The following is a 13739-nucleotide window of genomic DNA, read 5'->3' on the forward strand; positions in this document are numbered from 1 at the left end:
CAGTTCACATTATGCCATCACTATAGTGCCTCCACTTATGTTTTGACACATTATTGTGCCACCGGTTCATATTATGTAACATTATTAGGTACTTGTGTAGTTTCACGGCGCCAGCATGGTAAAACTACCCATTATTATAATGTACTCCAATTCATTTTATGCCACATTACAATGAGCAGGTCCAGGGGATACCTAGATACTGTATAATGTAGACTCCCAACGCAGAAGTTTCTAAGAACCCCTATGTACTGTACCAACCAATTGTGAAAAATGTATCTAACACATGTAACTGTGACAGGGAAGCAGGACTGGCAACAGAAATCTTGGGGCCCGGTACACTGATATCTCTGGGGCCCCCTAACAACGCCCCCTTGAGCAGAACATTTTTTGTATACCGCTTATTGAATATGTTTTTTTATTATTACAAAAGACACAATTAATATTCACTAATACTGGAGGGGTGTCTGGGTAAGTACCCTTACAGGAATCCAGGTGGGTGCCTTATAAACCATTTCTAGGCACTGCACTGCTGCAGCTATGCTTACAGCCCGTCAGAACTTTGGGGCCCCTCACAAGCTTGGGGCCCGGTACAGGTGTCCCCCTTGACCCCCCCTGTCGCCTGCCCTGCAGGGAAGATGGCCCCTATCAGCTCTGGTCCCATAGCAGCTGTACTCCCTGTACCTATGGTAGCTACACCCCTGTATATAACACATGTACCCATGTACCTGTGTCAGGGAAGGTGGCCCCTCTCAGCTCTGGTCCTATAGCAGCTGCACCCCCTGCACCTATGGTAGCTACACCCCTGTATATAACACCAGGGCCGGATTTAGGGGTCAAGCCCCCCCCCCCCCCCGCATTAGTCTGGACTGACCGTGGAGGGAGGGCGGGAGAAACAACACACTGGGCTCGGGCGCAGCGATTGGCAGCTCAGCTCACCTGTCTCTGCCCCTGCATGCCCACTCTATACACAGCAGCCAATAGGGAGAAGGAGTCATGGTAAGGGAATGGGGATATAGGGAAGCTGGTATAGAAGGGGTATATAGATAATAATGTAAGATTGTCAGAGGGAGGCACAGTCAGGGATGGGGGGAGTTAATGGAGATATAAGGTTGTTGGAGGGAGTCACGATTACAGATAGGGGTTTAGGCAAGATACAGCTATCTGAGGGAGTCATGGTAAGTTGAATAGGGAAAATAAGTTTTCTGAGGGAGCAACGGTTAGGGATGAGGTGAATAAGGAAGATGAGGTTGTCTGAGGAAGCAACGATCAGAGATGAGATGAATAGGGAAGATAAGGTTGTCTGAGGGAGCAAAGATCAGGGATAAGATGAATAGGGAAGATAAGGTTGTCAGAAGGAGCGAAGGTCAGAGATGAGATGAATAGGGAAGATAAGGTTGTCGGAGGGAGGGATGGTCAGGGATAAGGTTAATTAGAAAGATAATGTCAAAGAGAGCGACTGTCAGGGATAAGCGGAATAGGGAAGATAAGATTATCAGGAGGAGCAATGGTCAGGGAGGTGAATAGGGAAGATAAGGTTGTCAGAGGGATTGGTGGTCAGAAATGAGGTGAAAATGGAAGATAAAGGTGTCAGAGGAAATGATAGTCAGGGATAGAGGGATAAGGGGGATAGACAGTTGAGGGAAGTCACTATGGCAGGCAGATATCCTTCTGTGTGATTACATACCCCTACTGTGCACCAGACAGACAACTCCCTTTCCCCTTTATTCATGTCTCCCTCTCCTATCTGCCTGCCGACCTGCGCCCCCCCCACCCCCATTATTCACTCTCTCCATCCAGTACATATGCAATCAACGCTCCTCACCTCACAGCAGCTGGATTACCACGCTGCCGCACAGCCTGTCTGTCACCTGCTGGCACACATCACGGGGCTCAGCATGTCTCCACTGTCCCGCCTCTGATCGTGTGCAAATGAATTGCTCGGTGGTGGTGCTCCCATCCTGTCCATTCCCAGGAGACGATGGAGCTAGAGGGACATGGAGACAATGGAGAAGTTGCCCCCTTCTGGCTTAGACGTGCGGCAATTGATTCCATGGTCTCCGACGGTTCCGCTCGTTGGCAGCTGTCAGTGACTCACTCTGACAGCTGCCGCCCTTAATAGGTGCCGCCCCTAGGCCCGTGCCTCACGGGCCTAGTGACAAATCCGGCCCTGTATAACACATGTAACTGTGACAGGGAAGGTGGCCCCTCTCATCTCTGGGCCCCATAGCAGCTGCACCCCCTGCACCTATGGTAGCTACACCCTGTATATAACACATGTAACTGTGACAGGGAAGGTGGCCCCTCTCAGCTCTGGGCCCCATAGCAGCTGCATTCCCTACACCTATGGTAGCTACACCCTGTATATAACACATGTAGCTGTGACAGGGAAGGTGGCCCCTCTCAGCGCTGGCAGCACTATAGCAGCTGCACCCCCTGCACCTATGGTAGCTACACCCTGTATACAACAAATGTAACTGTGACAGGGAAGGTGGCCTCTCTCAGCTCTGGGATCATAGCAGCTGCACCCCCTGCACCTACGGTAGCTACGCCCCTGTATATAACACATGTAACTGTGACAGGGAAGGTGGCCCCTTAGCTCTGGGACCATAGCAGCTGCACTCCCTGAACCTATGGTAGTACACCCTGTATAAAACACATGTAATTGTGACAGATAAGGTGGCCCCACTCAGCTCTAGGCCCCTTAGAAGCTGCACCCCCTGCACCTATGGTAGCTACACCCTGTATATAACACATGTAACTGTGACAGGGAAGGTGGCCCCTCTCAGCTTTGGCCCCATAGAAGCTGCACCCCCTGCACCTACGGTAGCTACGCCCCTGTATATAACACAAGTAACTGTGACAGGGAAGGTGGCCCCTCTTAGCTCTGGGACCATAGCAGCTGCACTCCCTGCACCTATGGTAGCTACACCCTGTATATAACACATGTAACTGTGACAGGGAAGGTGGCCCCTATCAGCTCTGTGCCCCATAGCAGCTGCACTCCCTGCACCTATGGTAGTACACTCTGTATATAAAACATGTAACTGTGACAGGGAAGGTGGCCCCTCTCAGTTCTTAGCCCCATAGCAGCTGTACGCCCAGCACCTACGGTATCTATGCAGCTGTATATAACACATGTAACTGTGACAGGGAAGGTGTCCCCTATCAGCTCTGTGCCCCATAGCAGCTGCACTCCCTGCACCTATGGTAGCTACACCCTGTATATAACACATGTAACTGTGACAGGGAAGGTGGCCCCTCTCAGTTCTTAGCCCCATAGCAGCTGTACGCCCAGCACCTACGGTATCTATGCAGCTGTATATAACACATGTAACTGTGACAGGGAAGGTGTCCCCTCTCAGCTCTCAGCCCCATAGCAGCTGCACTCCCTGCACCTATGGTAGCTACACCCTGTATATAACACATGTAACTGTGCCAAGGAAGGTGGCCCCTCTCAGTTCTTAGCCCCATAGCAGCTGTACTCCCAGCACCTACGGTATCTATGCAGCTGTATATAACACATGTAACTGTGACAGGGAAGGTGTCCCCTATCAGCTCTCAGACCCATAGCAGCTGCACTCCCTGCACCTCTGGTAGCTATGCCCCTGTATATAACACATGAACCTGTGACAGGGAAGGTGGCCCCTTTCAGCTCTCGTCCCCATAGCAACTGCACTCCCTGCCCCTATGGTAGCTACGCCCCTGTATCTAACACACCCCTGTATATAACACATGTAACTGTGACAGGGAAGGGGGCCCCTCTCAGTTCTTAGCCCCATAGCTAGTCTGTGGGTCCTGTTCCGTCCCGTGTTGTATTGTCCGAGTCTGTGGGTCCTGGTCCATTCAGCATTTGACTATCCAGCACACCAGCACCAACATCAAAGTCTCCTCCCAGCCGGGAGTTGAGCCTACAGTCCAACAGCTGACCGTGACGCCGGGTCACGACACTCACACGGTGCCGATGCCCGGAGGTCGCGTCACTCCAGACACTGTAGAGCCCAGCTCGTTGTGCAGCTCTCACGCTGACCGAACTGCGACTAGAACTAAAACACCAGGACATCGCGGGACGGACCAGGACCCACAGACTCGGTTAATGCACAGGTGAGAGGTGCACTGCGGAGGGACGGGACGCCAGGCCCCTGCACCACCACCCTGTGTGCGGACCAACTTGTGACTGTGCCTGCGGTTAACAAACCCCGGTACCCAACCGCTCTCACCCCTTGACTTTCTTCCCCACACCCATTACCATACCCACCAACATGACCCATTCCATTAGGTACAAAATGCTCTGTTCCTGGACTTCCCTGCCAGTGGCAGTTACAGAGGTTGGACTCCAGAACAGTCCAAAATTCAAAGAGGGGGGATGACATCAACCTACAGTGAATCCAGACAGTTATGTTTGGGGTGGCAGTAGGTGTGGCTCCCCTTTTTGAATATTGGACTGTGCTACAGGCTCACATCTGCAACTGCCACTGGCAGGGAAGTCCAGGAACAGAGCATTTTGTACCTAATGGAATGGGTCATGTTGGAATGTATGCATTACACCAAATTACACCACACCAAACCCATTTATTTTCTTTCCCCCTTTTCCCCCCATCACCAGCAGCATATGGTGATTTGGGGCGGGAACAAACATCCGCAGCCCAGCTCCTGCCCCCTTCCCCGCTCATCACCAACATAATTATCGCATATGCTGTAACATATGCGATAATTATGGCAAAGGACAGCTCTTGCGTTAGGAGCTGTCCTAATTCTTATGAGGTGTGGAAGGTTTTATGCACTTGCAAGTAAAAATAAAAGGGTACTTGTTTCCTAGCACGGCGCCCACGATTTTCAATAGGATGGCATCTTATGCATTGTATCGCATCGCATGCCATATAGCCGCATGCGATGCGATGCGATGCGGTTTTGGCCCCCCTATACGATTTTTAATTGTATAAGCACCCTAATGGGAGCTTACAATGTTTAATGCACCCCCACTATGAACGCCAACCCGAAGCGCGGCGAGCGCAGCGAGCCCACGAGGTATACAATGGTATACAATGGTATACGATTTTAAATTGTATAATATAGGGTGCCATCGCGTCACATCGCATCGCATACCATTGTAAGGCTTATGGTATACGATGCGATGGGCGCCGTGCTAGGAAACAAGTACCAATAAAAGATATATAAAAATTATTTAAAAAAAAAATCATATAAAAGTCAATTCCCGGTTGGAAGCAAAAAACATATAACTCAATGCTTGTCTGTAATGAGATAAATAGTATCAATTGCTGGTACCAGTTGAAATTTTGTATGTCAAAACTGACTTTTATTTCCTGATCCGTGAAAAGGGGGAGGGCACTGATGTCATGTGATGTCAGCCACCTGTCCCCTGCTGGCATCGCTCCACCTGCGTTCCCAGTGGAACGACCAGCGTTTCTATCCAGCCTCCTGCCCACCCCCCTCCCTCACTCACATACCCGTGCGTACCACGGTGAGTATGATCTGCACAGGGGATCTGCACATATGCAAATACTTGCATGCGCAGACCCCCTACCATCGGAACGGGGCCGAATTTGGCCCATTTCGATCGGGCCTGAAATAGGCCCTTGGTGCCTTCTACTGCTGCGACAATTTCCTAGTTTTGCCTGATGATTTCGTGTTGATTTTTTCTGCTTAGGGTTATTTATTCGGATGAAGACCTTTTATGGAAGAACGGTGAAGGACCCCGATGTTGGTTCTCTTATAATATAAAAATCTCTAACTTCACCTCTGGGTGAAGTTATTGCAGCTTTGTTATCCTTTAAACAGAATGTTCTAATCCACTGTAGATAAAGGGAAACAATGCTGGAGGTCATCTTTCATTATGCATTAGGTTATAATGCCCTCGGTCATCTTCTAAATATTTAACTCATAAATGCTTAAAATGCTATGGAAACCGCTTCCTTTCCCAGGGTGGTAAATCACGCCCACTCAACACAGCGCACATAGATGACAACCCACCTCCCTTCTTATATTATGACAGATTTATTGTGCTCTTCCCGATAAGACTCCACATCAAACCTTAATTCCAAGAATAAAGACATTTCATGGACCATGCCTTAAACCCTTGTATGGTAACCCAGCCAGGGTTAAGTCTGTAATCTATTCACATGCTAGTAATATCTCCTAATGGTCTGCAATTGTCATTAGAATGCTTGTGAATATAAATCTATAGGTATAAAAGTAAACAAAATAAAATAATTTCTTCAAATAATTAAAAATGAAGTGTTTATTTTCTTCCAACAATAAGGTGGGGTAGGTATAATAGGAAATGTTGCTTCCAAAGCTATAGTTGCACAACCACTCTGTTGGGTACGAAATCCGGCAATTATACCACTTTCCGATCGCAAAGTGCAGGGTCACACCAGGACTTGGAAACGGTTTAGTCCCGACACGACCCTGCATTTTGCTCTCTCTGGCCCCTTCAGTGACCCGGCAATATTGCCGGTTAGCTGACATCATGCAGGGGTGGGGCGGAGCGGCATCGAGGGCTGGGGAGGACACTGTTTCAAGCACTGCATCCTCCATCAGTGTGAATGTGAACCGGGTTCACACTGCACAGCAACCCGTGAACGAACTGGTAGGAACCCTGCTTTTATATCGATTCGTTCTGCCGGGTTGCTGCCGGTTTGCTGGACCCAGTAAGCCCTTTCAGATCACACCTATTACCAGGTTGAACTGGCAGCAAACCGGCATGAACCCAGTTATTATGTGTGATCTGATGGGGTATTACTGTCCCCTCCTGCAGCCTAACCCTAACTACAGTATCCTCTCCAACAGCCTAACCCAAACTGTTTCCTTCTGCAGACTAACCAGTGGAGTAGCTATCGTAAGGCAGCCCCCGCTGCTGCTTGGGGGAGCGGCAGCTGCGTGGGCGCCAGGTGCTGGCACCAGCCACTGCCCTCCGACCATCTACTTACTGTGCCCCTGCCTCCCCCGCCGTGTCTGTATCGCCGGGAGTTGGGACCGCATATCTACTAATATGCGTCCCGGCGCCTGGCTCCTTAGAGTCAAATGTACATAACAAAATGGCCGCCTCCTTAGAGCAGACCGTTTGTTAAGATGCTAGAGGAGGCAGCGGCGGCCTCCTCTAGCATCCTTACAAACGGTCTGCTGTAAGGAGGCGGCCATTTTGTAATGGACATTTTACTCAAGGAGCCAGGTGCCGGGAGATGCAGTCCCAACTCCCGGCTGAATATAGACGCGGCGGAGGAGGCAGGGTAAGAACAGCGCTATATTTATGGAGGGAGGGGGGCACCGATATTATCCGGCGGGGGGGGGGGCGCAAAAATTGGCGCTACGCCCCTGAGACTAACCCTAACCTGCCCATCCCCCAGCCTAACCCTGACCTGCCCATCCCCCAGCCTAACCCTAACCTGCCCATTCCACAGCCTAACCCTAACCTGCCCATTCCACAGCTTAACCCTAACCTGCCCATTCCACAGCCTAACCCTAACCTGCCTATCCCCCAGCCTAACCCTAACCTGCCCATTCCACAGCCTAACCCTAACCTGCCTATCCCACAGCCTAACCCTAACCTGCCCATCCCCCAGCCTAACCCTAACTTGCCCATTCCACAGCCTAACCCTAACCTGCCCATTCCACAGACTAACCCTAACCTGCCCATTCCACAGCCTAACCCTAACCTGCCCATTCTACAGCCTAACCCTAACTTGCCCATTCCACAGCCTAACCCTAACCTGCCTATCCCCAGCCTAACCCTAACCTGCCCATCCCATAGCCTAACCCTAACCTGCCCATCCCACAGCCAAACCCTAACCTGCCCATCCCACAGCCTAACCCTAACCTGCCCATCCCACAGCCTAACCCTAACCTGCCCATTCTACAACTTAACCCTGACCTGCCCATCCCATAGCCTAACCCTAACCTGCCCATTGCAGAGCCTTACCCTGACCTGCCCATCCTGCAGCACTGTCACCCTTCAGCTTACCTAACCCTAACTCTCCGCTACTGCAGCCTAACTGTAACAATCCCCTCCAACAGCCTAACCCTATCCTGACCGTCCTGCATCAAATCCCTGATCATTCCCTCCCACAGCTCCCCCTAACTATTCCCTCCCACAGCTCCCACTAACTATTCCCTCCCACAGCTCCCACTAACTATCCCCTCCCAGAGAATAACATTACTATTCCCTCCTGCAGCTGCCCATTGCTCCACAATTGTAGGGGACTTTGAGGAGGGATAGGTGATGGTCCCACAATCAAAACAGTAAAGTAGCATTTACCTCCCTCCCTACAGCCAGACAGTGTATGGCTGTCAGCATGCTGATTGGTGGATGGCAGAAGGGTTGGCAGTGAGTGGCGTGGTACATGATTGCGTCATTTTAGCCAGTAGTGCCAAGTGAGGAGGGAAGGGAGTACTAATTACCATGGCCCATGTCTGATGGAGAGTCCCCCATTACCTGACAGCAGTGGCTGCAGCAGCTCATCTCAACCCAGCTCAGGGTGAGGGAGGTGCTTTAAGTACATTTTATTCTGTATTTTTCGCTGAATGCATGGCCACACCTCCTGATATTAGGCCACACCTCCCACAATGAAATATACCTGGTCCTGATTCTAGCATGTTCCTCCCACTGTTCAAAGCTCAAAATACCGCCATTGAATAATGGGGGACTGTGCTATGATGCTGCAATTCAGATGGGGGGAAAGTTGGTGTGGGGCGGTGGGGTCAGTCTTGGGAGACTTGCCCGCTGGATTTTTTTTTTGGGGGGGGGGGGGGGGGCGGGTTACTTGTAAATGTGTGTGTGTAGGGCTTCAGTGGTGTTTTTTTTTTAGGGAGCTCTCCCCACTTGGCAATTTTTTTTTTGGGGGGGGGGGGGGGGGGGTTACTTGTAAATGTGTGTGTAGGGCTTCAGTGGTAATTTTTTTTTAGGGAGCTCTCCCCACTTGCCAATTTTTTTTGGGGGGGGGAGGGGGTGCTCTGCGCATTGGGTAATAACCGGGAAGATTCTTGGGAGCATCACTGAAGGGGTTAAGACAGCCCATTCACAAGATATGTGGGTACAGATATGACACCCCCCCCCCCCCTCCATACAAACTTACCCACCCTTAACTGGATCCTGAATTATCAGATGAGCTTGTGTCAAAATACTTATACACTAAGGCATCAGTTTTGAGCCTATGTCACAATATACTGTACTTGCATGAAACTGTTACAACATTATTTTTCCTTATGTAGCAAAATAGCAAATAATCCGCCTTAAAATCACATTTGTTGCTGAGTTTCCAAGTGCTGTGTGTTTCCAATTTCATGATGGATTTGTCACAGAAATGCCAGAAATATATTTTCACACTGTATTGGATGCGGTGAATTGTCAAATATGTATAATATTGGATTATTGGCTGGGAAAAGCTGTGCTTCCGCTGTCAGATGAAGACATTGGAAACCTATTCAGCAGCCTTGAGTTAATTTATGATCCAATAAAATGTAAATAAAAGTGGTGTTATATAAAATAGCTCAGACAAATACTAAAAGATCAAACAGCACAGCATGACTGTTGTGCTTGGCATTACATTTCTGGCAATACCATATTTACAATAACCACTGGCAATCGCTGGGCCAAGAGAAAGGGGGCGAAGCTAAATGACTGGAAACACAACGTCCGGCTCCACCTTCTCCACCACCTGCTACGAATTGCACATTGTTTCCTGTGTTAGGGGTGGGGCTTAATGATGACAAAGTTTAGCCCTGCCCTCATAGTGGCCTGCAGGTTTCTCCCGGAGAGAAATCTAACAAAGTTGGGAATTATAAATTATGGTTAAAAAACAAAACACTTATTACCGGGTACATTGTGAATCACAGTCCTGTACCTTACATGGACTTCCGAAAATTAAGATAGAAAGTTCCTTAGATCAAACTTATCATCCAAGGAGGAGTAGACACCCCACCCCCAAGATGATGTGGCCCCTCCCCTTTCATACCACAAGTAGGGTTGGCCATCGGTGGTGCCTTCGTTGATGACGGCGATACAAATCATGTATGGAATACATTATATCTATTCTAAATGATGTCATTGACAATTTAATCATCATACTTTAAGCATTGCCCGCCGGCTGGTGCTGCTTCTCTGTGAGACCTGTTAGCTTGGCTTATTTGTGAATAACAGCAAAGCATGTACAAGAGGCAGGACATCCCAATCCTGGCTCTTATTGCAAACAGTAGAAAAAGCCTGAGCATGGCGCGGGGGGGGGGGGGGGGGGGGGCAATGGATCCATAGCCCGTTAATGGTTGATGGCCACCCCTAAGCAAAAGTACACATCATGCTGTGTAGAAACATACAGTAGCATGTACAGGGTAGGGTGGTATTTACAACACGGCATAGTCCTACCCCAGCATATTGAACCATGCCCCCCCCCCCCAAGAAATCTCTGATGTTGTCCTGGGTTAGTAACCAGTTATGGGGTTGCTTGATGCTTTGACATATCCTTTAGAAGAACATCTCTTATATATACGTATAATCTAATGCTACTCTCTAATAATCTATCAATAATAACAAAATGTGTACAATAATTGACCAATGCTTAGAGATCAAGATATAGAATTGATAATGGTCACGGTCACTAACATTGCATGATCTACTGAACTACAGTACATTAATGCTATTGGGGCAGTAGGGACGGTGTAATGGTTAGCATTACTGCCTCACAGCACTGACGTCATGGGTTCCATTCCCACCATGGCTCTAACTGTGCAGAGTTTGTATATTCTCCCCGTGCTTGTGTGGCTCCCAAAAAAATGAACCCTAGAATGTCTCTGTGTATGTGTATACGTACATGTGGGAGGGAATATAGATTGTAAGCTCCTCTGGGGCAGGGACTGATGTGAATGTGTAAATATTCTCGGTAAAGCGCTGCGGAATATGTGTGCACTGTATAAGAAACTGTTAATAAATAAATAATGTTGCCATTAATATTTACAATTGCAGCTTCTTATTCTAAGATTCATATGGTAAACAGATGTACTGTCATTTCTAGCCAAATAGCAGATTAATACTACTTGTAGTTCTTCTTGTGTCATATCGCCCATGTTATATTTAACATTCATTCATACGAGCAATGAGCGGGTTCGGATTTATGGCCTGATTCAGAGTTGATTGCAAGTAAGTAAGTAAGTAAGGTTTATTTGGTACTTGTTTCCTAGCACGGCGCACCCCGATTTTGATTGCATTACATCTTATACAATCGCATCGCATCGCATGCAATATAGCAGCATGCGATGCGATTCGATTTTAAATTGTACAAGCACTCTGATGTGTGCTTTTAATGTTAAATGCACCCCCATTGGCAACACCACCCCCACTTTCAAAGCCAACCCGAAGCATGGCGAGCGCAGCGAGCCCGCGAGGGGTGGCGGTACGCGTCCTCCGACCTTTTCATACCCCCACTATCCACGTCGGCGTGGAGTTGATTTTGGAGCCTCGCTGCGCTCGCCACACTATCTATATTCAACTCCACGCCGACGTGGATAGTGGGGGTATGAAAAGGTCAGAGGACGCATTGATCAAGGGGGTGGCGTTGACTATGGGGGCTATTTAACATTGTAAGGACCCATCAGGGTGCTTGCACAATCAAAAATTGTATACGATCACATCTTATGCCATTGTATGGCATACGATGCAATGCAATATTTTATTGTACAATATCGCGTCGCATCGCATACCATCGTATACCTTATATGTATTATCTGGGCTCCCATGTTAAATGCACCCCATTTTTTCATACCCCTACTATCCAACTACACATGGAGTTGATTATATATAGTGTGGTGAGCGCAGCGAGCCACCGTGCCCGAAATGTGGCGAGCGCAGCGAGCCCCGCGAGGGGACGCGGTCTCATAAGAAAAACGGGAGCCCAGATATTACATAAGTACCCCTTATTTAGTGTAATGGTATATGATGCGCTGTGTTAGGAAACAAGTACCGTTTATTTATATAACGCACTTTCTCCAACACCGAAAATGAGGCTACCATGGTACTATGTAGTGTACATGAGAATCATAATGGACAGTTCTCCCGATAAGAGCTGCCCTTTGCGATTCCCTGGACTTCCGGCTTTAGAATCAAGAGTCTGTCTACGGGGCCTGCTGGGAGGAATCGGATCACAAAACACAATGCGGTAAGAAGCCCATAGGCTTCTATAGGCTAATGCCAGCTATACCTGGCATTACTTATTTTATCTATTATTATTTATTACCAGTTTCTTATATATATATATATATATATATATATATATATATATATATATATATATAGATTCCGCAGCGCTTTACAGAGAATATTTGAACTTTCACATCAGTCCTTGCCCCAGTGGAGTTTACGATCTATATTCCCTACCACATATACATGCACACACAGACATTCTATGGTTACATTTGTTGGAAGCCAATTAACCTACCAGTATATTTTTGGAATGTGGGAGGAAACCGGAGCACCCGAAGGAAACCCACGCAAGTACGGAGAGAATATACAAACTCTGCACAGTTAGAGCCATGGTGGGAATTGAACCCATGGCCTCAGCACTGTGAGGCAGTAACGCTAACCATTACACCATCCGTACATTTAGGGCATAGGAATGAGATCCTGTAGTGCAGATTAGGGCTGGACGCTCACAGATGTCAATGATTTCCCTGTTTAGTATTGGGGGAAACCATGGCGACAAGGTCTCTGGTTTCTAGCCAAATGATAAGGCTGCATTCTTGTAAATAATGGTCCAGCCCCTCACTACTGTATGTGTAGGTGACAGATGCTCTTCATTCGGAGGATTCTGATCATACACCCTGCTGTGTACTTCTTTAGAGTATTATTATGCTAACCAGTGTTTATGGCATCTTCATTCAGATATTTTATCTGTGTGGAACTTGTCTGAACTTGTTTCTTATTTTCCCTCGTCTTCATCCCTCAACTAAGCTTCTACACGTGAGAATCCTTACTGGTAAATATTTACAAAGAAGCGGAAACTCGTCCCTTGCTCTGTCACAAAAGAAAACAGATGGCAACTGACAAATAAAGTTAAAAACAAAACATATGTTTTGGAGTCATCTGTGCTGCATATTGCTGTGTAGCTGAATACAAATAACAGTATAACATAAGTTACGGACGTCTGTACTTATAAAGTCTTCCTTCTATAACACATGTTGCTGATGTGCACTCTTAGTTTCATGGAGTAACTGATAATATCACAGAGTGACGTTTTAAAAGCAATTACCAAGTACATTTGTGGAATCAACTGTTCGCTGCGAAAAATGTCTTTAGAACTTTCTGGAAATAAGCTTTGGGGGTTAAAAGAAGGGTTAAGCATGGGTCACCATTTTTATAATGGGTGACCAGAGTTCAGTGCCAAAAGGTCTGACCCAGGTTGGACCCAGGTTCAAAATCCTGGATCGAAGCAGTGTGACGCTCAAGTGAGTCTGAGTGGAGATGTTGGAATCGAGAGTGAGCTCGGAATGCGGCATAGAGTTAACAGTGTAAAGAATGAACACCCCATCAGGGAAGGATACTGCTGGTCTGTTCTGTGCCTCATTTGAGTGGTGTGACTCGAGTATGAGTACTTGCTCAAAAGCATCTGGGAGGTGTGAGACCGCACTTGCTATGAGCTAAGTGAAGTGAGCTGGTTCCTTATGACCTTTTCCAGATCACTAAGCAGGTGCACAGGTGTATTCATTATCTATTGACACATCTTAGAAGTTCCACAGGT

The sequence above is a fragment of the Crinia signifera genome, chromosome 11 (genome assembly GCF_055691185.1).
Source record: "Crinia signifera chromosome 11, ASM5569118v1, whole genome shotgun sequence".
Lineage (NCBI taxonomy): Eukaryota > Metazoa > Chordata > Amphibia > Anura > Myobatrachidae > Crinia > Crinia signifera.